This window comes from Aythya fuligula, chromosome Z, assembly GCF_009819795.1.
Source record: "Aythya fuligula isolate bAytFul2 chromosome Z, bAytFul2.pri, whole genome shotgun sequence".
In the NCBI taxonomy this organism is placed as follows: domain Eukaryota; kingdom Metazoa; phylum Chordata; class Aves; order Anseriformes; family Anatidae; genus Aythya; species Aythya fuligula.
Window position 1 is genome coordinate 13,997,197 of NC_045593.1, and position 25,895 is coordinate 14,023,091.

At 40.6% G+C, this 25,895-nt stretch overlaps 1 protein-coding gene across 4 annotated transcripts in view; it reads left to right on the forward strand.

Annotated features, from left to right (window-relative positions):
• The first annotated feature begins 22,512 nt into the window (after positions 1-22,512).
• The window catches only part of LOC116500914 (oncostatin-M-specific receptor subunit beta-like), a 33,510-nt gene continuing 30,127 nt past the window's right edge, over positions 22,513-25,895 (forward strand). For all 4 annotated transcript variants that reach the window (XR_004254355.1, XM_032206264.1, XM_032206266.1 and 1 more), the window contains exon 1: positions 22,513-22,619. The gene's annotated coding sequence lies outside the window, so the exon portion shown is untranslated. The remainder of the gene's footprint in view (positions 22,620-25,895) is intronic.

Here is a 25,895-nt window from a genome sequence, read left to right on the forward strand (position 1 = left end):
CTGTCTCACTGAAAAAGAAAAAGAACTTGATCATTGGTCAGAAAAAGAGGCCCACAAAAATTGTAAACTGTGAGGACTTCTGTCTAGATTAATTAGCTGTCTTTCTTAGTAACCCATGCTAAATCATTTGCTGTTCTCTTGTCCAGTGAATTTGACTGGAAAAATAAATTTCTGATGTTTGACATTTAGAGCATTTCTAAATCCTGACTGTTCCAGTGTAGCAAGGTTTCTTTGGTATAAATAGAAAATTAATTTGTAAATAGCTATTTTTCAAGGCAAAATAAACATTTCTCATGCTGAGAAGAACATAACTGTGTCTTCATGTTCATAACACAGACAGCCAGTGAAAATATGCTGGAAAAGCGGAGCTTACATCTGGAAGCCCAGTGCTAGGCATTGCTGGAAAACCTGAACTCCGTGTTTCTCAGAACCTTCAGGTCCCTTAAACCTAAGTACTTTACAGAGATTTTGTGGGTAAGGACTACGTTACAAAAAACTTTATATTGACAAGGATTAAAAGCAAGATGCAAAGCAGCTTGCTCATAGTCATGTAAGAAAGGCAGCCCAAATATCCTAATTAGAGTTGAAGCAAATACAAAAATGTTCAAGGCTTAAATACAACCTGATTTTCTCTGTCTACTAATAAGAAAGTGCAGACAGTTGGGAGGAAATCAAAACATCTGCAAGAGGATAACTGAAATTAAACTTTACCTGCCTTTTCAGTAATCAGAAAGGTATTGCGTATAGTTGTCAGCACACAAGTATTAATAAACAAATTAAAGGAATATATAGAATAGTTTTATGAATGAAGACCACAATGCCACTTTGGATAGATTTGTGCTGCATACTTGGGTGTATTTTTTTCATGTTGATATAGGCAAGAAAATTAAGACTTAGAAGAAAAGAAAGTTTTTGTAATGCCAACTAAAAAAGAAAGGTTATATATGTATGGTTAAAAATAAAATCTGGAGAAAGTGTTTTTAGAATGAAAATATAAAAGAAATCTGTGTTACTAAGGAAAAATGGAAAATAAACACAACAGAAATATGTGCATTATTTTTATAATGAGATGAGGAAGCTATATGGGTCTACTTAACATGTAGGTCTTACTGCAAAGGCATAGTATTTGGCTAATACTGTAAAATTAGAAAAAAAAAAAATCAAAGTCATTTCTTACAGGAAATATTTTGAACAAAAATGTTGGCAACATAATTTAAAAATTGGTCTAGATGATCTTTTGCCTTTTACAATGAACGAAAATATTTCCCATATGTGTTTTCCTTTTTTTTTTTTTTTTTTTTTTTTTTTTGAGAAAAACAATAGGAAAAGAAAAACAAATTCCTTTGTCACCATTTTTCCTGCATGAGTTCCATACAGTAATCCTGAGACTTCTAGCTGAGTGCCTACATGCTGCTCTTCAGGAGTGACTACTTATGACTGGCTTACAAATACTGGTGTGAAAAAAGTACATTCACTCACTGTTTCAATGCCCTAGGTCCAAAAGATTTTGTCCTTTTTTTAAAAAAAAAAAAATTACTTATTTTTCTTTTTTATTATTTTTTTTCTTTACCCTACTCTTTCAGTAGGTTTTAAGATGTTCATAGTATCAGAAATATTTTCTATGGTATTTGGGAAGAGTGGAAAGCCAGAGGATTGTGGCTAATTAAACAAAAGCAGATCACGAGGATGCCAATTATGTTTTATCATGAGATCTGCTATTTTAAAGACAGACTGTGATTACAAGGGATACTTCAAAAGGCAGACTGCATCTCTCAAACAATGGCACTGACTCATGCTGAAAAAAAAAATCTGCATTCTTAGCTCAGCCCCAGAAGAGACACCAATGATGTGATCTCACAATCATTGGTGGTGACAAATTCTGCATCATAATGCAGAGCACGCTTAGAAGTAAAAGCAAGCTGAATAACTGTACTGCTGCTGTCAGAACAGGGCTGTGAGAAGATTTTGTCCCACCTCAGATCTGACATACTGTTCCCAAATATTATATAAACTTTTTCTCCACATGCTTCTAAAAAACAGCTCTAGGTACTACAGCACATGGAAGAAGAACAGTTATTATGAAAATCAGCATTTACAAACTCATTTTCCAATAATTGGTTGGACAAATTAAGCACAGGACAAAAGTAGTTTTGTGTCACATGCAGTTTTCAGCACTTGGGCAGTTTAGGAACGGCACTACCTGTTCCCCATTCAACCCTACCCATCCCCTGATCTGGCAAGATCAGAGTAGGTACAAAGAGGCTACAAATATTTCATCTTGTGCTAAGCACAGATGACAGGAGATATGCCTTTCATGTCTGCGCTTGGCCTTCAACCTCTGGCTTTCCTATCTGACTGTGACTGAAACATTATATAGAAAAATAGTGGAGGCTTTTGATTAGTACTGGAGAGTTCTGTGCTGCTCTACGTATGAAACTGTATGGAAATTAAACAGTGAGTCCATGTATAGAAATGCATTTTCTCATAAAATTGGAATTCTGAAATTGGGTGGATGCTGAATTAGGTACCCAAAGACCTGGTGTGGAAGTGCAAAGTATAGTAGCTACTGTTCCTGATTCTTGTGTGTCTGCACCAGGCTGCATTTTTCTTAGCTAAAAGGATAAAAAGGCTGTGCTGTCCATACTGGGCTGAAATAAAGAACTGGGCACAATTACTAGAAGTCTCCAGAAACACATCAATCCTGCTGAGACTGGACAACTTGTGACAAAGCTGCTGAGTACACAAATGTCACACAAGATAGACAACTTCTGGCAGCACTGCTCTTCTCTCTTAAAGTTTTCAGTTTAGGAACAGCCACAGTCATATCCTGTAGCCTCTTCAAGGTCATTTTTATCTCTCCTGCTTGCACATGCACACACAGATAAAGATGAGACTTGACATTTGTGCAGGGGAGTTCTATTGCAGATGAAAAATTCAATTATTTCTGGCAGGCTGCACTCTTCCTAACTTCTCAGAAGATTCACAGGTGAACTATTACACTTCCTTCAACCCTATTACAGCAATTAAACTGGTGCTGTACTTCCCACTTTGTCCTTGGATTATTAAATATTTGCACCTCTGATTAGTGGAGACAGAGTTGTGGCTATTCATGCTCATATGAATATCTCACTTGAGAAGCACAAACAAGATGCTGTCTGTATAGCTGCTGTGTCAGATCAGTTTGGATTTTCAACTCCTGTAGGAAGTTGATCTGCTCTGGTATCACTTCCCTTCACTATCACCAGGCTGTCTGTGTCAAAGCACACAGCCATTGAAAAACTCTGCTTCTCTTGTCACTGCATCTTTGTACTAAAAGAACAAAAATACAGTATTTCTTTCAATTTACCATCCCTAGTCTCATACAGTACAATCAGTCCACTGTTGGTAAGATTTTTGCTATGGGCATTTTTTGCTTGGGCTTGAGTTTACAATTTCAGGGAACCTGAGTTTCCTGTACTTTAATATTCTGTCAGTGAAACCCAAACACAATTGTCTTTTTCCAATATGTTTCTTTAAAATCCTTCTGGTTCAAACTGTTGGATGCACCTGGTAAGTTTGGTTACCAGTAAAAAGGGCAGATATAGAGGAGGAGAAAAAGTAACAATACTGTCTGTACAAGTGAAAAACCTGTATTTAATAGAGAAACTGAACCTATATAGCAAATGATAATAAGAAAGTCCTGAACTAATTACATGCCAAAGCAGGAACTCCAGGTTACTAATAAACAGAACTGGAAATTCTTCCAGTGGAAAGTGGAGAAGTCCTGTGCAGCAGAAATTTACTGCTCTGGAGTTACTGAAACTTCAAACAGAGAAATATTTATATGAATCAGTTAACTAATATGACCCTGAAGAAAGTACTACTGAAGGTCCATAAGGAGTGCTCATCCTAGAAAATTATAATGAAACATTTTGTAAACATTCAATTTAGTGGGAGACTGTATTGCTAGAGATGTATGCTGTGTTAGAAGATGGATGCTAGATGCTTTCTGCAGATGCAAAGCAAACATTGTTAGAATTTAGGAAGTTTATACCAAACTCCTTTCATCATATTTTTAAAAAAACAATAGAGAAGATTAATCACTGAATTAGAAACTGAAATTAGAAGTCTTTGCCTGACCTGCTTATGTTCCATTATGACAAGCATTTGTCAGTCAAGAAGAGTTCTATACTTCTATACATACATAAACCCACATAAATACTCTTATCAGACTTAAAGAAATTATTATTAGGAAAAAAAAAAAAGGCTAAAAAATATGTACACTAATTAGAAAGTTTGTACAATGTATTTATTATGTAGTCATTGACTAGGGGTGGAAATTTCTCACACTGAGGGAGCTGTTACTCTGTTATAGAGCCACCGAAAGCAACCCAGAATATGAATCCATTCACCTCTTCCAAAGGATATGAATACAAACCGTGACTTTTTAAGATGCCTTGAGTACCCATGGTAGTAATAGCAGTCTAATGGTTTATTCATGCTACAGTAACCTGAAGGGCATTTGAATGACATGGGAAAAACAACACAGAAAAGATCTTTTAATATTCTTAGATTGTGACTGGTGATTGTGATAGATAAAGATATACTTTAGCCAAAATACAAATCATGCTTCAGTAAAACTTGGGTCAGACAAAGTTAAGAGATTTAATAGGTTTTCATCTGTTAGGTCATACAGATTTTGAAGTCTGTATATAATCCTGCAGATATACAATTTTCTGTATATGGAACATAATTCTCCTTAGAACTACTTTTTCAAACAAAGAAGCAAACAAACAAACCATATGTTTTCCTCGCTGTTTGCTGGTCACCTTAAAATGTTTTTATTGTCTCCTGTCTCTCCTGCGTGGTTTCCTCCTTGCCCAACATTCACACAACTACACTCCATTTATTCATAGACATCTACTGTTCTGTGAACTACTGGGCAGATTTCATAGTAGCTTTCAAGGCATTTTATTACTCCAAGTTACCACAAAGAAATCATGCAGCCATGGGCAACCACAACAGAGTTATCATGATCTTGTGATCCCTTTCTGTTACTCAAAATGAACCAAAGCCAGTGCAACCACAAACTCTTCAAAGTAAATCTAAGCACTCACTTGAAACTTGAAAGATTAAAAATGTCAGCTACTTGAGAAAGAGATGTCTGGCCTTTCATCATTCCTTTTTTTTTTCTCTCACATTGTATGTGTAGGATAGCTGCAAGGTAATATTTATCAAGGCCAAAACAACAACAAAAAATTGATAAGATCAAGTTGACATTCATGTATTTTCACGTAGGGTTTATGAACACTCGAGAAAGCTTTTTAGGTGAATAGAATTGGTGAGAAGGTAGATGAGGTTGCCTTATGGTAAGAATTAGAGGTAACACGTGTTTCTCAGGAGTATTTCCTTCTCATGAAGGTTGATCGTGTGAAGTTCTTATACCTACCATTCTTATACTTATCATTTCTTCTGGGATAATGCCTCACAAGCAAGATTAAGCAAAATAAATGTGTTTTTATACAAAAGGTATGATTTGCAATTGTGTAAAAATAAATTTACATGAATTTGAGGGCAGTTCTTGATTTCTTCTCTATGCCTATTAGGCATAAGAACAACAGTATTATAGAAGTCAAATTATGAGCTGGTAACTGGGAGCTCATTCAAAGTCCGGGACAGGATACAGAAGTTGATGGTAAAACAGTGAATCAATAAGGATGCAGAAGGGATTGCCCTTCTGCTGTTCAGAGAATCACATGAAGAAACAGTAAAGAGCAGAAAGATGTTGAGTGGAAGTGAAAGAGCATTTTCTCTATGATAATGTCAACAAGGAGTTAGACTTTTTACTTCAATGATTTAAATGGGTTCAACAGGTAATTCTGAGTCATAAACCATGGTAGCACACCACCAGTAATGATGAGTTCCCTGACATAATCTTGATGCTACCCTATAACATAGGGTATAAAGAATAATTCCTAAAAGAATGAGCCAATGCCCACTACCCAATCAGCAAAACCAAATTAACTCTGTGACATTAATTCAGCAGAATAAACCTAGATACACTAATAATTTGTCCAGCTCTTTTAATGGGCATTTGGTTCATACCACCGTATCACCCATAAATTCTTCTACCCATAAACCATTTGCTGATAGATTTGATGATGCTCTTAACTTTCTCAGAAATCCACAATGCTTCCCACACTCTTCTTTTTTTAAGATATCTCCACCTAATCACTCACATCAATAACCTAGAAGTTATCATTGACTGCACTCTCCAATGTCTTTACTGTCAGGCTAACGTCTAAATTTTAAATATCCTTTCCACATCACTTTCCTACAACTTAGACTTTTCTGTCCATATAGCTAGCTAAAACTCTTCTGAAGGTTCTTACCTCTCATGTCAGTCACTAGTGAATTCCCCTCTCTGGCCTTGCACAGCTTGACATGCTCATATCTATCCAGTATGCTATTGCCAGCGTCTTGTCATTGTCTTTCATTTTGACTGGTTACCCTTCTTCCTGTAACACACCACTGACTTCCCTTCTTTGTGATATCAAGCATCTTCACTTTGAAGGTCTTCCATGGACTATTTCAAAGACAGGCAATCTTGCTGACCCTTAAACAGAGGGCTAGGAACCACAAGACACTTATCATATCCCTCAGAGAGTAGAGTGGAGAAAGAGCATAGTTCACAGAAAGATGACAGTGGCTCCCCAGAAGGCCCACAGTTCTGTCTGTGGTTTGGGGTTAAGTTGGGTCCTAGGATTACCTCACAATGCCAGCTCCAGAAACCCTTGCTGGCTTACTGTCTCCCACAGAGGGATACTCCCTCAGAATACTCAGTAGCTTGCTCCAGTTTACCCTGTTGACATCGCATAGAGCTATCATGGAAGCCACAGCTGAATGGTTTGAGAACTGCATGTACTCTTTTTGCTTCCACAGAGCACCTTCACATGAAATATCATAAAGTCATTGAAATTTTATTGTTGAGATTCCATATAATCCTGGTACTGTAACTTTATTAACATTGTTTCTTTGTGTTTCCCTTTCTGCATATCATCATCATCTTTTACTTTATATTTCCACAGATCTTTGGGGTTTACACATATTTTGTCCAAGATTTGTGCAGGACCTAGCATGGAGGAGAGTGAGGGTTCAGGAGAGAGATCCCTCAATGCTTTAATCACTTACATATTGCTGGCTTTTTCATCTGAGTGTCTTGCTACTCAGACTTTTTGCATGTATCCCTTATGATTACGCTGTACAAAGTGTGTGGACACTGACTCAGTAAAACTGGTTCAGTGGATCAAGTAGGAGATATTTGCTGTTCTCAGGCAGCATCACCTTGGTTCACACTTCTTTATCCACCTACTTCCTTTCAGTTGTTTTCCTGCAAAATACTACTGTTATTTACCTTCTTTTCTGGTTTACACCTGCCAGAAAGAGTTTTGCAGTGTATGAAAAGATCACGAAAAGATCACAAAAAGATGGCATGGCTCTGGCAATTTCAAGAATGGGAATCCTAACAGAACACTACCAAACCGGACCTAAACAAGCCCCTTTCATAACCCTATACAGGGCAAGCAGCTTAGCCTGGAACAATTTACAAATATGAGCTGTGAGACCTGAAATGATCCACATGCTGTGATTCTTGAGATTTCTGCAGAATTAGCCTACTAAGCAATTGCAATTCTAGCTCAGAGCAGAGCCTGGCAGCAGAAAGCTAACACCAATGTGTCTGCACACAAAGGAGTAGGCCATTTCAAACTGACATGCATGAAGATATCCTATGGATAACCTATAGCATATCTATCCTCCTACAGGAGTAAACTGTGGTGAATGGCATAAATCCACTGCATTAGGTGTTCATAGCCTCTTGCTCTCTGCAATTTCCCTGTGTTGTCTGTAGCTTTTGTCCTTATTCTGTGTCTTAGAGCAGACAGAAGGTAATTTTTTGCAGACACTCAGCTCAGCCTTGTGTTTACAGAGCATTGGTAACTTCTGCAAGCCATTTCAGGAGTCAAAATCTTAAATAAAAAATAAATAAATAAATAAATAATAAAAAAAAGGAAACGGATTTTTCCTCTCTCCATTACTGCCTGGATGCTAATAGCTTTATCCTGCCAGTGGCTGAGAATCTCCTGCTAGGAAGTGAGTTCCCTCATTATTTAAATGTAATTTGAGTGCACTCAGTGCCTTGCTGAGGCACTTGACACCTCACAGGAGCAGATGCTAAATGTTCAGTACATTAACCATCTGACCGTTACCCTCAACCTTTTTGATAATTAGGGTTATTTAAAATTCCACATACTGCTGCTCAAATATTGATAACTCCTCTCCTGACCTCTTCTAAAGAATATAAATAACTCATTAATCATCACTTTGTTATCTTCTGCAAATAACAATACATGAGACAGACACTTATCTTGAGCTTTTTATGTAAACACTATTCTCTATCTGAGAAACGAACAGTCTGCTACAACCTAATTTGGCAACAAAAATTATTCCATTTAATGCTTATCAAATATCTTCACAAAACTGTCTAGGTACTTCACCTCATTTGTTTGTTTGTTTTCCAATCAAAATGGCTATTTTTTCACTACTAGACTCAGCATTTATTATTATTATTATTATTATTATTTATTTATTTTTTATGATAAGTGGTAGAAGTATTGAGAGCACGCTAATAGTGTATTTTCAGATTATTTTTTTTCCTTTTCCATGAGAGAAAAAGCTGACATTGAGGCTTTCTTTAATGTTTCGTAAGTATTTGGAGACAGTGGTTTATTAGTATACAAAACTTCTATAAACACACCCCTGCAGTGCTTAAGAGGGCAGTGAGAATGAAATAAACTCTAATTTTCCCAAATTAGAAGCAGCCAAACTCTGTTTACCCTCAGCTGTACTTCTGCTTGGAAGGCACCACACAAAAAATGAGAGTTGTTTTTTTTTTTTGTGGGGGGGGTGGGAGGGGGCAGAAAGCATCTTGAGTGCTTTTCTGCGTGGTCTTTTATTTAGATGAGTATGAAAATGCCTGAATCAGGAAAGCCACAAAAAAACAATGACGTTCTTCCACATTAATCAATGTATCAATGTGTCAATAAACATATGAGGCTGTGGAAATTTACAGGAATTTACAGACCTTACAGCATCTAAAAAACTTTAATGTATTAGCGTACTGCGCCACCTAGCCTTGGCTGGAGGGTATTAACTCTTCGAATTTGCTGACATTGAAGAGCATATCATCCAAGTGCATTTAAATACTGAGTACACACTGAAATAACTCTCCGAGTGACACAAGCTAGCATGAGGGTGATATTCTTCTAGCCTGTGTTTCTTGTGTGAAAAGCATGAGAAATAAATCAGAAAAGGTACCCTAGTAGAGTAAGACATGACCTGCACTATGCATATGTCAGAAGAGAAAAAAAAAAAAATCATACTGCCAAGTGATACAAGTATTCCAACCTTGTGCATGGCACACAGCCACACACCTTACATCAGCAGAAAAGCCACCAGTCGGCAGCACTTACTCTGCTCCGAGAAGCAGTGTGAGCAATGAAGAGAACAGAACTTTTCTCTAGTCTAAATTGTACCTGCATCAGAGTATTTATGATTTAACACGAGGGCTGGAATAACTGGTGTAGGAACAACCATAATCCCTCTAAACATGGACACCTGTGAGCATAGCCACAAACAGCTATGCTGACATATTCTAAGGGTTGTTTCTTCCAGAGTCTGCATCCCCACTAGTTAATGGTTGTTACCAGCATCAGCAGCTACAGAGACCTCAACTCCCAGTACTCTACAGAGTACCTGATTGCTTTGTGTTCTCAGTCCACTGTTCCATGGTCTGCTTCCAACTCCTCTTATTCCACAAAAGCTAGGCTTTTCCAGCCTTGCCTAGAAGCAATGCTAAACCCAATACAGGGATGGAAGCGTGGACAGTGAGGTGGATTGAGAAGTGGCTGGATGACAGAGCTCAGAGGCTTGTGATCAGTGGCACTGAATCTAGTTGGAGGTCTGTAGATAGTGGTGTCCACCATAGGTCTGTACTGGGTCCAGTCCTGTTCAACTTATCAGTGACCTGGATGAAGGGACAGAGTGCACCCTCAGCAGGATTCTCAACTGGGAGGAGTTTTGTAATACAGCAGAGGGCTGTGCTGCCATTCAGAGAGACAGAAACAGCTTAGACAGCTGGGCAGAAAGGAACCTCATGAAGTTCGACAAGGGGAAGTGCACGGTCCTGCACCTCAGGAGGAATAGCCCCAAGCACCTCTGAAGGCTGGGGGCTGACATGTTGGAGAGCAGCTCTGCAGGGAGTGACCTGGGAGTTGTGGTGGACAGCAGGGGCATTGGACTAGATGATCTTCAGAGATCCCTTCCAACCCTGTCCATTCTGTGATTTTGTGGTTCTGTGATGATTCTGTGATGACACCATCGCTTCAGGTAGCCAAGAGATGATGTTCATTTCTACCATCCTCCTTGGACAGCCAATAGCAGACGATGTTCCCAGTATTACTTAAACAGCTCTTGATTTATCATGTGTGTTCCCACTTTCTTGGGCCAATTTCCTCATGCCTAGGTTCTTTTTCACCTTAGCAGGTGATAAGTTGTTCCTCAGTTTCTTGTGTGTCCTCCTCTATGGTCTCTTCAGGGCATCCCTGTGCTCATGTTTCCAGGACTAGATTATCTTCAGAAGTCCTTTCCAACCTTTCTAATCTGTGATTCTTTTATTTGGCATGGCAAATAGGAAACCCTGCACTAATTGATTCAGATTGTTGCTGAGAGGTATTTTCAGCTGCATAACATCTGAGAATGCACACCTCTTCTTCTAAATATTTATTACAACACCAAAGAACCTACAAATCTAACTTCTGATTAATTTCATTGACTATTGTGAACTGACATATGAGCATGTTTAATAATAGTACTGTTTATAAAGGTAGTGTTACCATTTGGAGTTACTACTCAGTTGCTTATACATTTCACTCTTTTGGGCTGGAGTTTTCTATGCTAGTTATCTACTGTAGAGTGCTGTATATTTTTATTAAACTTCAGTCCAAATAACTTCTGAGAACAATTTTTAAAGGAAATCTGGAGACCATTCAGAGCTGCTCCAATACCCTCATCCTTGCTACAGCAGAAATACTTACACTCATTATGAATAACTAGAATAGGTGTCTGAAATCACGATGTCAAACCCACTTAGCCACTATTTCAGATTTCTCAGTTCAGTCTACAGTTCACATGCTGAAACAGTGTGTGAAATAGACAATTCTCTCGTGGGTTAGAATAGCATAGCACTAATTCTGGAAAATGAAACACCTATGGAAACAAGTATTTTCTGCAGCAAACCAATACTCACCCTGTGGAAAACTACCCTTTGCCTCCTTACTTGTGTAACCAGCTGGCAGAGAAGTTTGAAGGTGTTACATCAGATCCTGTCAGCTGCTCTGTGTGTCCCAGAACTCAGGAATGGCCTCAGGCTAGTATCATGACACCAAAAAGACTTCAGAGAAGTAACCTTTGTGTCATCTCTTGCTACCTGCTGTTTCCTACTGGAATACTGTTTTGGTTTTTTTTTGCAGCTGGCAGCATTAATGTCCATACATTGATCTGATCTCAGAGTATTCACTCTTAAATTATTGATTTTTGCTCTGCAAATGTTGGTCGGATTGGGACCTCATTCTTATGTGGCTCTCCTCTGGTTACCCTGATTTCATCTGTTCTATGCTGGATAAAAATGCATATCAACTAAAGCTCTTCTACTGTTACTGGCTTCAGTGGGAAGTAGACATGATTTCTGAGTCAGATACTGGGGTTTTAACTGTTCTTATATTGGGGTGAAAAGTCCATAGCGCAGCAAGAATCTTCCTGCTCCTGGGTATGCTCACCTCCATTGTACAGTCACTAAACACTATAATGTTTTGATCACACACACACAAATCCTGGGCCCTGTTTTACATTCTGGCAAACTTTCTCACAGCACAAAAGCATGTACCCGTGATTTTTTGAGCACACAATCTCTATATATGATAACTTTGTCCCAGCACATTGCATTCTGTTTACTCGCCTGTCCTTGAGTGCTCCATCACACTCTCCATATTTTGTCTAATGATCCAAATATGGAATGAATTTTAACCTATGACACCCACATAAAAAAAAAAAAAAAAAAAAAAAAAAAAAAAGTTTGCTCTTGATGTATCTTCCTCTAGTTTACCGCAAGATGGTAGCAGAGAGTTTCTCCTAGGAAAAACTAATGGAGAATATCCCGTGTCCCAACGAGTAGATGTTTTTGAGCCGATTCTATTTGGGATGATCCAGTAAAGCATACAGCATAAAGCATAAAGAAGTTCTTAGGCAGAAACCAATTCTCCCTCTGAAATCCCATCTAGTTATCCACTAACCTGGAAGTCTGAGTTCAATTGTCATCTCTTCATTCAAATTCCTAGAGCACTTAGACTTCACACACACAGAATTCAGTGTGAGGTGCATATAGCCTGCAAAAACGATTCTATGGTCAAACGTTAGCTGGAGGAATGCCCAGGAGGTCCATTTCTCAGGGTGTGATTATTTATGATTATTGCATGTTGCACATATTTGTCCCTCACAGGAACATGTTCAGGACATTCCCTATTAAAAAGTAAAGGCACACAGTCCTTTTTTACCAGCCTACTGGCCAGAATGCTCTGTAAGTGAATGCAGAGTGTTGTTCAGTTCTATCCTCAGTTGAAAGATGTTCAAACACTTGTTTGGAACAACCTCAAAGGAAGACTAAAGGACTGAATTCAAGGATGGTATAGACGGAGACTTGAAGTGATATATTAATTCTTAATAAATAAATACCTTAATAAAAAAAATTTAATATCATTAATTTTGTGCCATTATTAGTTAATGGCAAATAAATGATCTTTTTTTTTTTTTTTTGCTTTGCTTTGCCTTTTTTTTTCTTCAGCAGTCCCATAGATTACTTATGCTACTGTGCTTTTCATTTTTAGAACAGACCTACACTTGTTAGCTGAGATTGTTATCAGATTACACACATATAACACTTGCACCATCTCTTGTTAAGAACCACAATTATTACTTGATCAAAGAAATATGCCTGGAGGAGTGACTGTTGCTGGAGCCACACAGGTTTGTGTACTACACATTGCAATTCGATACAAGCTCAGGCCCTTTACAGCAACCTCCCACAGGCAGAATGGAAATGTCTACAGAAAGCACAAAGCTTATTTATGTAGGATTCTCAGGGTACACCAGCAAAACAAGTGCAGACCATTCCTCCTACATTTCGAGACACAGTTCATGTTGGCAGCCAAGAATCCTAGCTTGACTCCAAGCTAAGATGCCTATCAAGAGGCAAAGAATATTAGCTCCATCCACCACTGGTATAATTACACAGTTTCAGTGACTTTCCTCTGCAGCTGTGGGAAGACTGAAATTACTCACAGAGGAACTCCATGAATGCCGTTGAAATCTTGTTGGCATTCTGGCTACACTACAGAGTACACCTGATTCAATACACATTCTTCAGTCTAGTGCAGGTCAGCTTGAGAACACAGCGCTGTCCTTTGCTCCAAAATAGCACTGAATCTTCTGTAACTACTGATGTCAAATAGAAGTTGTTTCTGGAGGAAATTAAATCTTGCATGAGGAACACTTTTTATGGAAAATAATAGTTTGTTTTGTTTTGTTTTGTTTTTATGTTATGACTGTGCAGGCAGAAAGCAGTTAACAGTGGTTCACTGTTAAGAAGGAACAATGTCTTGAGAGGAGTTGCAAAGAATCTATCTTGTCTTTTAGCACTCAGCAATCTGATAAAACATAAGATGCTTATTGGATTTCCAAATGGTATGAAACTATGAAAGATCACAAGCACATTAGAAAACAGAATTAAAATTGAAAATAGACAAAATAGAGAAATGGAATATCAATAGGTAAAGTGCAATGTTGTAGTGTTAAGTAGAAATAATGAATTGAACAATCGGAATAAAGAGGAGCTGACAACTTGATCTGTGACTTACAGAAGATCACAGGCAGATCTTCAGTCAACAACATCCTTCTGAAGAAAGAACAAATAGACAGGTAGGAACAGAAGTGTCATATGTAAGAAAATACAGTGCTGATGAGGCTGGGAGTGTTGTGTCCTCTATTTCTTCTTTTAGAACTGGACCTCAGGAGTGAAGAGGATAGCAGTGATCACAATCAATACTCTTTAAACTACTGAAAGAACTGAACTTATTCAGCCTAGAGAGGGATGACATGATCCTGTGATCTATCTTCAATATTTCAGAGGCAGCTGCCACACAAAAGAGAATAATTTGATCTCTATGACTTTGTAGGCAGAAAGTGGTGGGCATAAAAAGCTAGTAAGGACTTTTGGTTTACATATTAGAGAATTTTCAACTGCTAAGGATAATTAGTTTCTAGCTAGAGATTGTCTTAGAAAGAAGTAGAATTTCTGGCAATGAAAGTTTTAAAGAATGTTCCAAGAATTAGGATGAGGGCATGATTCATTCTGCTATAGGGCTAAGGATGGCCTTTCAGACTCTTTCACACTATTTTAAATATAAATTTACAACTGAAAGAACTCCAGGCTTAAATTAAAAGTTACTGCATAAGAGATCCAACATATGTAGCAAATCTCAAGGAGATTAAGTGACACAACTGCTTTTCTTTTCTACTCAGTATCAGAATCGTAACCAAGCTCTTCTTCTTTCTTAGAGCAGGTGTGTTTGTTTTTTTAATTTATTCTGTCTAGGCAAACATCAGCAAAGAGGATTTGCACAATATGCAGAAAGATCTGAGTATTTTCCTGGCTTGTTTATTTTTTTTTCCCAAAATCATGCCCACATGAATTCTTAGTGAGTTCAACCCTACACTGACTGAATATGTAGGCAGACAATGTGAAGAATTCCTAACATTAGTACTATTATCAACAATCCCTGACTGAAAAAAAGACACAAAAACAAAAATGCACACACACAGAGGAATTTCTTTATGTCTCTTACTTATCTGATGCATTGATCTTCTAATATTATGTCTGTGAACTTGCTGTTTAGAATCCAAATTTTGGTGCATTACCACTTAAGGTTTCTTACACAAGTCCAATATAGGCTGCTGTAGTATCCTAAATAGTAATCAGTTCAAAATTTGCCTTCCTAAAGCTTAAGCTCAACACTTTTCACCCAAATGCTCCTAATAATAAAACCTGCTTATATTAGTATCTGCAGAAAGCAAAGCAAAGGAAAAGACATGACGTAACAATGCCAACCAACAGAAGCAACCAACAGACAGTAGTTTACACGTCAGTTTCCATGCTCTGCCTGTACATTTTCTAGATCTTATGGAAACTGCCACTGGATCATTGAAGTCTCTAATGCCACACATCCCAGGGTCCTGAGGGAACTGGCAGATGGGGTTGCCAAGCCTCTCTCCATTGTATTTGAAAAGTCCTGGCAGGTGAATCCCGCAGTGACTGGAGAAAAGGAAACATTGCTCCCATTTTTAAAAAAGTTAGAAAGGAAGACCAAGGGACTACAGACCAGTGGGTCTCACCTCTGTGCCTGGGAAGATCATGGAACAGATCCTCCTGGAAGCAATGTCAAGGCACATGTAGGACAAGGAGCTGATTTGAGACAGCCAGCATGGCTTCACCAGGAGCAAATTCTGCCTAACCAATCTGGTGACCTTGGTGGCCTTGTAAGATGTAGTGACTGCAACAGTTGACAAGAGAAGACTGACTGATGTCATCTGCAAAGCTTTTAACATGATCCCACATGACATCTTTTTCTCTAAATTTGGAGAGTGAACCAATCAGTGGATAAAGAATTGGCTGGATGGGAACATCCAGAGAGTAGTAGTCAATGGCTCTATGCCCAGGTGGAGCCCAGGTGATGAGCAGTGTCCCTGATGGGTCCATCTTGGGACTGGTGCAGTTTAGTGTCTTTATCAATTACATAGACAGCACATCCTCAGCGAGCTTGCAGATGACACCAAGCTGAGTGGTGTGATTGACACAACAAAAGGAAGGGAAGCCATCCAAAGGGACCTGGACAAGCTTGAGTACTGGGGCCATGTGAACTGCATGAGGTTCATTTCTACAAATGGGACCTAACAGAGATATTAAAGATCAGATTTTCAAATGTAAGGGTCTATGTTACCATTAAAATTTTTGCATAATCCTACATTTTGTGTGGTAACAGGCACCAGTATATAAAAAAAGATTGCTTGTTCAGATTTCATGGGGTTGACTCGGATAACACATTTTTTGAAAGGTTCATTATTCATATCAACTTCTTGTATAGATATAGAGTTGTATAACTGAGAAGGTACACAAAATATTATAATCTACAAGAACTCAAAATGGCTAAAATGTCTGAAGACTGTAGTTGCAGAATACAGAATATTCATACTAAAGAAACAAATCTCAAGATAAGCTCATAAGGAGATGTCTCAGCTTTTTTCTTTAAACAAATGATCCAAATGGCATGTAAAGAAACACTGCCATAATGATTCTGATTTATAAACACAAAAAATAGCCTAAACATTGCCTATCCACTTGAGGTTTTTTTTGGCCACTGACAGTAAGCTGTCAGTAAATCGTCTCTCATCCAGTGCTCACAGTCATCTCTCACAAATGCCTGGGAAGATCATGGAAAAGATCCTGAAAGCTGAGTGCTGCAGTTGATACAACAGAAGGAAGGGAAGCCAACCAAAGGGACCTGGACAACCTGGAGAAGTGGGCCCACATGAACTGAATGAGGTTCAACAAGTCCAAGTGCAAGGTGCTGCACTTGGGTCAGTGCAATCCCAGACACAAGCACAGACTGGGAGAAGAACCCACTGAGAGTAGCCCTGCAGAGAAGGACTTGGGGGCTCTGGTGGACAAAAAGCTCGACACGAGCCAGCAGTGTGTGCCTGCAGCCCAGAAGGCCAACTGTGTCCTGGGCTGCAGCAACAGAGGGGTGGGCAGCAGGTGGAGGGAGGGGATTGTGCCCCTCTGCTCTGCCCTGGTGAGACCCCATCTGGAGTGCTGCATCCTGGCCTGGGGCTCCCAGCACAAGAATAATGTGGGGCTGTTAGAGCAGGTCCAGAAGAAGACCACAAAGATGATGGAGCAGCTCTCCTGTGAAGACAGGCTGAGAGAGCTGAGGATGTTCAGCCTGAAGAAAAGACTCCAAAGAGACATCATTGAAGCCCTAGACTATTTAAAAGGTGCTTATAAAAAAGATGGAGAGTGATTTTTTACATTGTCAGATAGTGATAGGACTAGGTTGAACAGTTTTAAACTAAAAGAGGGGAGATTTAGATTAGACATTAGGAAGAAATTATTTACTCAGAGGTGGTGAGGCATTGGAACAGTTTGCCCAGAGAATTTGTGGATGCCCCTTCCCTGGAAGTGCTCAAGGCCAAGTTGCATGGGGCCCTGGGCAACCTGGCCTAGTAGGAGGTGTCCCTGCACATGGCAGGGGGGTTGGAACTAGATGATCTTTAAGGTCCCTTCCAACCCAAACCATTCTATGATTCTACGGTTCAGGGTGCCTGCTACTGCCAGAAAGAGAGAGCTTCAGGATATCTTGACTTCTAAAAAGGTCTATGAACTTCTGTAGATATCTGCCAGCTATTCCTGATAAAAGGGTGTTTTAAGTTCTTCTTTCCATCATTCCTCTGAGAGGAAGGATGCTAGAAAGAGGTCTGTGTATGTAGGACCTCCTCTAAGGTCCTACAGATCCAAGAGCCTGAATCCTTAGTTGGAAGGAGGGGCAGGCAGCATGCGTACATTGGGTTGGAAATGGAGACTCTCATGATGGTGCTGGCTGAAATCTTGTAACTTCTGGCACCAGGAAGATGGCTTCTTCTATGCCTGCAAACGTGCAGCTACAGAATAGGCTCAGTGTCACAGATGCAGATGAAGGCTTGGGAACTCTGTTTAACAAAACATCAAAACATCTTGGAACTTTAATCCAGGACATTGTGGAGAGAGAGACTGCTAAGGCTTGCCTGGTACTGACACTAGTATCTCATGCTGATCTTGCATGTGGGCACCAATGATGCTGTGAGAGGAGACCCTGAGTGTATCGAGTACTGTGTTCAGTTTTGGGCCCCTCACTACAAGAAGGACATGGAGGTGCTTGAGCGGGTTCAGAGAAGGGCGACGAAGCTGGTGAGGGGCCTGGAGAACAAGTCCTACGAGGAGCGGCTGAGGGAGCTGGGCTTGTTCAGCCTGGAGAAGAGGAGGCTCAGGGGTGACCTTATCGCTCTCTATAGGTACCTCAAGGGAGGCTGTAGCGAGGTGGGGGTTGGCCTGTTCTCCCACGTGCCTGGTGACAGGACGAGGGGGAATGGGTTTAAGTTGAGCCAGGGGAGTTTTAGGTTAGATGTTAGGAAGAACTTCTTCACTGAAAGGGTTGTGAGGCATTGGAACAGGCTGCCCAGGGAAGTGGTTGAGTCACCATCCCTGGAAGTCTTCAAAAGACGTTTAGATGTAGAGCTTAGGGAAATGGTTTAGTGGGGACTGTTAGCGTTAGGTCAGAGGTTGGACTCGATGATCTTGAGGTCTCTTTCAACCTAGAAAATTCTGTGATTCTGTGATTCTGTGAACATTTGACTTGGAAGCGATGCTTAAGGGCATGTGAACTCAGGTGGTGCCTCCTCAACCCTACCACAGAAGGGAAAAGGTGCCTTCAGGAAGTGGAGACTTCTGAGGATCAATATATGTTTGCACAGCTGGTGTCAACACAAAGGAGTCAGATTTTATGTTCATGGGACACTTGTTGAGGACTGCTGGGAGATGAGAGCAACCTGACTAAGTAGGGCAAAAATATCTTTACCAACAAGTTGGCCATCCCAAAGAGATCTTTAAACTAGGAATACTGGGGAGAGAGATGATGACTGACAATGAAGTGAGGGAATCACAGAATCACAGAATGGCTGAGGTTGGAAGGGACCTCTGAAGATCATCTAGTCCAGTGACCCTGCTGAGCAGGATCACCCAGAGCACATTGTGCAGGATGGCATCCAGGTGGGTTTTGAATATCTCCAGAGAAGGGGATTCCACGACCTCTCTGGGCAACCTCTCCCAGTGCTCTGTCACCCTCACAGTAAAGAAGTGCCCTCTCATATTCAGCTGGAACATCCTGTGCTTCAGTTTGTGCCTGCTGCCTCTCGTCCTGTTGCTGGGCACAAGTGAAAAGAGACTGGCGCCATCCTTAATACCCTCCTCTCAGGCATTTATACATAAGTGGGAAGTGGAGGACTTGTTGGCAGCCACTCCAAGCTTATGCACACATAAAGGAAGCTGAAAGCTTTATGGGTGAAGCTCTCATACTTATGGGAGAAATCATCATATCTGCATGCCCACTAGAAGTGATACCACATGGGGATCAAACAGGAGTCGTGATAGAGCCCTGTGTGCAGGTGCAGAGCTATGATAGTCCCTCTAATCTGCTGTGAGGAAACTGGAATACTGTGTCCAGTTCTAGGCAGTTTAGTTCAAGTGAGGTGTTGAGAAACAGGAGAAAATACAGCAGAGGGGTACCAAGACTTAGAGCATATGAACTGCAAACATGCTTATTTATCCAAAGTGGAGGCTAAGAGACCACCTAAAGGCAACCTACAACTATCTGAAAAACAGTTACAAAGTGGACAAGCAACTTTTCTTGGAAACGGCAAATGAATAAAATAGAGAGAGATGACAGTCTGAAATTGTGCTTTGAGATGCTTAGGATAAATATTGGGAAAACTTCTTCTCTAGAATGAAAGTACAGTGCTAGAACAGGTCACCTAGGAAGGTTTCGAAATTGCCATTCTTGAAGGTTTTCCAGGCTTCCCAGACAGATGAATGCCTGCTTTGAATGGAAGTTGTATTATGGCCAGTTTGTTCGGACACTTTCAGGCAAGTGCAGACGCTCTGGAAAAAGAATATACATAATTCAAAATAAAGCAGTTACTTGTTGGCTAACACACACAAAAACTAGCTAGAGTTTAATGAGCTATTAGACTAAGCATTACTATGCTGGCATGCCTAAGAAGCCTTTGCAGGGCAGGAAGGTGTGAAGAACAATGGGAAGGGTCACTTCCCATGGCTCCCTGGACAGGACTTTCAGCATTGCCCAGTTGTTACCCTCCACCAGCTCCATCAACAATGATGATAAGACATATTGTTTCTCAGCTAATCCCAAACTAGACTGACTAGCCTTCCCCAGGTGATTTTTCCTTTTGGGATTTTATAACTGTTCATGCTGGTGTTTTCCCTCCTGAATCCTTGAACTGCCATTGATCTCACGTCAACAGCCCTACTTCTCTCTGTATTTCTTCCTTATCTCTCTACAAATGTTCTCACAACTATCTCATAGCAGTCTGAGTTAAGGTTATGCAGCTGTGTCATATCAGAGCAGGGCCCTGGACACATGTATGTGAGCAACTGTACATCTAAGAGGGGGTGGGGGAAATTCAGAGCTGAAGTTAAAGAGAAAAAGGATCTCAGGCTGGAATGGATGTCTTTCTCTGTGCCTTCACAATCTACATTTATATGATTCAGTATACAAAGAACTTTGGGAACTAACTTAGGACTTCAAGTTTTTTAGACATTGTAACACTGTACATTGCAGTGCCAGATTTACCTGTGTGCTTTTCTATTATATTTCAGTTTTCCTGCCTCAAATATGAAAAATTTGGCAACTTGTTTTTTGAAATACTTTATGAATCCTTTATAAATATTATTCCGTAACTTGATAGATATTTAGATACTAAACAGTACCCTGAACTGATCAGTACCTAGACAGCAGTGAGAAGACAGTTCAGAAGTATGGTGCATTCAGAAAGGATAAGTTACTACATCGCTAATGCTAGAATTCCTAGATTATGTGGGTCAGTGTGGAAAAGCAGCATCAGTCATTACTGCTGCTACCCAGTCAGGTGAGAGGAGGCTAAAAACCTGGGGTCTTAAAGCAGAAGATGACATATATTATCTTTAAAATTGTATGTATAATTTTTTCCACGCCTACATTGAAAGGCCAAAAGGAGTTCAATTACACCCATTCAAAATTTAAAAACACGCTATAACAAAGCTGTCTTAGTTTATTCCCTTTAGTTTTCATTACACGATATGCCTTTTTTCCTGCCAGTTTAATGTATGAACCTCCCATGTTATATTTATTGCATATTATTCAAAGCCTACTCTCACATATAGAATTGATAAATTTTCAGTATGCTTTTCTAATTATACTATCTAAACACATTAGAAGACAGAATTTATTAACTTATTTATTAACTTTATTAAGTTGCTAATGAGCATAAGGGAAAAAAAAAAAAAAAAGGAAAGAGAAAAAACACGTCAGAATTTTGATATCTGATCTTTAGACATTTGTGACTTGAATTTTCAGTAGAACTATGCAGTTAGATGACCTTTTTGTGTACTTAACCCCTCTGCATTCTGGTGGAGCAGTAAATGTTTAGTACTAGTGCCTGCAAACATCCATGTGGGCAATGCAAAATGAGTAACCAGTGACCATCTATGAAAAGTTCAGTTTACATGACTCACCATGTGCAGGAACTCTATGGGCAAAATAGATGTAATTCTCCAGAGTGACACTGAAGAATAAGACTATTCTCTCACAGGAGATCATTTGCTTGACTATAAAGTAAAAGCATCGTGAAAAAAAAAAAAAAAAAAAAAAAAAAAAAAAAAAGGAAAGAAAACCTGACTAAAGCAGTAGGGTATTACTTAATAGTGGGTGGGGAACATCCCTCTGGAGAACAATTCAGAAGAAAATGATCAGGGTGCCTTAGTGCAACATGTTGACAGCATTATGCTATTATGAAAAAAAGGTAAACTATGTAAAAGGAGGTTGAAAATTCATACTGGCTGTGAGGGCTTCTCAGTCCACATCCTACTGAGAAAAGTAACCAAGGTCCAATAACTGGTGACAATCAGGAGTGCAATGAAAACTGACAGAATGTCTGAATAAAGTTTAACCTATAAAAGCAGCTTAGGAAAAAGTTACCAAGAGACAGAAGACTTCTTTTACTTAAAACTGCTACAAACTGGGGAAACCTTCACTTTGAACACACTGAGAAGGACAGGTGCTAGGCTTGAAGGAAGCCTTCTGATGGTTCAGTCACGCGATGGAAGTGGTGACCCAGCGAGCTTGGGGCACGTCCTTCCTCGAACACCTCACACCTTGCCAGGCGTGGTCATGAAGCACCGGGAAATGGATATGGAGAAAGCCTCATCTCCCTCCCATGGCGTGGATAGAGTAGAGTTCGGCCTGATGAACCATACCCTTCACCAAACCCTGGTTCCTCAGCAGGATCTTGGGCAGACAGCTGGAGGAACCGTGCCCTGGCCAGCCCAGGAGCCGCGGGGACACAGCCCCGCATGGCGTCCCCTCGAGGAGCGCGAAGATGGCGGCGAGCCCTGAGGAGCTGGGGGAGGCGGGACCCGCCCGCCTCCGGGAGGGCGGCCAGGGGAGCCCGGCCGTGCTTCCCGGAGCCGGGAGGAAATTCCTGAGGCGCTCCTCACCCAGCCTGCCCGCGGAAGGAGGGGCCGCCCTGCCCCGCTTCGCCGTCGCCCTTCCCGGCACGTCCTGCCGAGGGTAGACGTGTTCCCCCCCGGGTTCCTGAGGGAGCTGCAGGTGAGTTGTGCCGGGCTCCCCCTCTCCCTCCCAGCAGCCGGCCTCGCTGAGGGGGTTCACCCCTTCCCCGCCGCCTTTTTCGGGAGCAATTTCATCATTTTAGGGGTTCGGCGGCTCCCCGCTATTCCGGCCGCCCCAAAACGGGCTTCAGCGCCTGCCGATCCCTCGCCACCGGAGCCAGGAGGAGCAGGGATGCCGCCGCTGCCCGCCTGCCTTCGGAGCCCGTCATGAAGCACCCCAGGGCAGCGCGGGGCGCGAGCAAACACCGTGGGTTCCTGTCAGCTCCACCGTGGTCGGTGTGGCCGGGCTGTTTTGGGGCGCAACCTTTCCATCCTGCTTTTTTATGTAGACGTCGTGTGGCAGGGCTGGCTGCTGCTCCCGCAGCCCCTCGCACTGCGCGCGGACCGTGCCTGCAGCGCTCGGCGAGGTGCGGGCTGTGGCAGCCCAGGTGGCAGCGAGAGCTTACGGCTCCGTGTCCCTGTCTAACGCTCCCCTTTAAACTTTCCTGGGTCATAGGAACTGAAAAAAAAAAAGCCCCCTTTTTTTTCCTCCCCTGCTTAATTAGATTTTTGTTTGGATTTCAGCCCTCGTGGGACAAATCAGAAGTAATGTTTTCCTGTTCTGGCAAAGCTCTTTGGAAGAACAACATCAAAGAGCTTTCTCTGTATCAAAATACAGGAGATAAAGTTATCCCTAAGTAATGAAGTGATTGTATGCGTATCAGACCTTAATTATATAAAATCCTTTCTTCCATATGCAGCTTTTTAAAGCTTGTTGTTCACTCATTGAAATCTCAAAGGCTTTTTAGGAGCTTTCAGTGTCTTATAGGCAGTTGTATTTTCTGTAAATAAGCTAAGTGTTATTGAAACTATCTTTAAAATTACTTGGAGGAAGAAAACTTGAGTGCAAGGACTAAAAGCACTGTTCATCTGCTGTGGAATTAGATCTCAAATATTCACTTTTTTTTTTTTTTTTTTAGAATTGTTGCAAATCACATTTTGTATAAACTGCGTGACATTTATTTTAAAGAATGAGCTGTTTAGTTGCAGGATGCTTTGGCAGATGCTACTTTACCAAAACTCACAAAGTTTCAGATGATTCGACACTGCTCCCTGCTTCGAGGGCAAGTAAAGCTGCCACAGTCAGCTCAGTGCTATTCATTTGCAAGGGAGGATGTGATATTGGGGATTGCAGAGTCAGGAGAGCAGCAATACACTTCAGTCCAGGGTCTTTGTACAAATCGTTTACAAGTCTTTGTACAAATGCTTAGGTCATTCTAGATCTTTTTGGCACTTATCTAGTTATCTAGTTGTCTTACTGTTTAAGAGAAAAAAATGCCTGCAGGGGATGAGTTAGTCTTCTCTACAGCTGCCTCTTTCTCTCTGGTGGCTACAGAAGGAGCTTATAATGATAGGTTTTGATGCTAAACATATCAGTTCTGATAGTGACCTAGTGTTGCCTGGCAAGGATTGTGGTTCCTGTCCTCAGTCTGTTTTTCTACTAAGTAGGACTTAGAATAGGACTATATGATGAAAAATGTCGTATGAATCCAAATGTTTGTTATTAGTTCATTTGCGTCAGTGACAGGCCTCTTCCACATCTGGTTTGGGAAAATTTGATTGATAGTGCTCATGGTTTAGTGTCTCTGTCTAATACTCTCCTTTAAACTTTTCTGGATCATAGGGACTGAAAATGTTTCTTTTCCCAGCCTGTGTACAAGCTTTGGCTCATTTCAGGATTTGGGTTATAGGTGGCAGCTGTCTTAAACAAACAAAGGGTGGCTGAGAAATGAAAATTGTATGAAGCATGATTTGGAATATGTGACGTGACAAAGACAAGGCAGATCAAATCTATGGTGAATTAATAGCAGGGACCTCCTTTTCTTAGACACACGTGTATTCCAGGCACTGCAGCAGTATGTGCACGATACAGCTCCAGCTCCCTGCCACTGGCTCATGAATGCCATGACCCTGATCCTGAAAGAGGTTTCAGTTGAATTTTGGTGCTTTAGTGCCTTGGAAGAGAGGTTTGTCAAAATGTTTATCTTAAGCATATTTACGAGATGAATAATTGGAATTTCTTTTTCCTCTTTTCCATGGAATCATGAAAGCATTGGCCAGCAAGGGACTTACAGCGATCATCTAAACAAACTTTTTTCTCTGAAGAAGAAACAGTTTAACTGAAGATATTTATTTAGACTATTTGCAAATTACCTGCAGGAAGAGATAAAATCTCTTCCTGCAGGTAATTTGTTCCTGTGTTGTCTCCACTTCTTGAGTGATTGCTTGCAGTTGTCAGTTCTCTGAACAATTCCTGTTGCTGCGTAATATTATTATGGTTGCTGCCAGGTCTCCAAAATGTTCTGCGCTACTGATAAATCTATCAGGATTGATTACTGGGGAGTCCTGAATCCATTTGTACCTGTCTTATTACACCTCAGGTTACTTGGCAAGGGAACTTTTCCCATAGAAGGGTTATAAGTAGAATATGTATTCAAGAGTGGAAAAAAACTATCAGTGGTGCAGGCTACAGTCCGACAAGACACCTGTCTACTTTGTTTCCTGCACAGAACTTTTAGAAAGGCAACAAGAAAGGGGGGGTAAAATGAAAAATTTCTTGTGCACTTAACTTTTGTAGCTCTGACAGATCATTTTGTGCTCAATCATCCTCAGCCTAAGGCTTAGTATTATCCCTGATTTTGTAGATCATTTCACATGTTGTTCCAGTAATTCAATTTCATCACAGAAATGAGAACTAGAGATACTGTTGCTAATGCTGGTGAAGAATTAGAGTGGACTGGGGAAGCTGGCAGACTACTTAGGTAAATTGTCACTGATACAGTGCTGCCTAAGAAAGTCAGAGGGGTGAAACAGAAAAGTTCATTTAAAGCTTGTGTAGTGTTAAGCCAACAGATAACACTTGAAGGATGTGTACTGCAGTGTAGAGAAAGTACATTGCAGTACAGAGAAAGTCACTGTCAACTGCTTTTGCTTTGTGTTCCTTGGAAACACCAGGCATTCTGTGGACCACTGTCTCCTTCCCATCTTAAAGTAATACCAAGAAAAAACATGACTAGCAGTATTTTGCATGTGTTTTGGGGAGTGGGCTGCACGCCATCTTGCTTTTTGCCTTGTCTCAGTAAGTTTTATTAGGTGCTGCCTTGCTAAATGTCATTTTTAATTTAAATGCATCTATTTGTCTATGCTTTCTTTTGACATCCAGACATCTATGAGGCCTGGTGGCTCCTGACTGAGAGCATTCATGTGATTCTCTTCC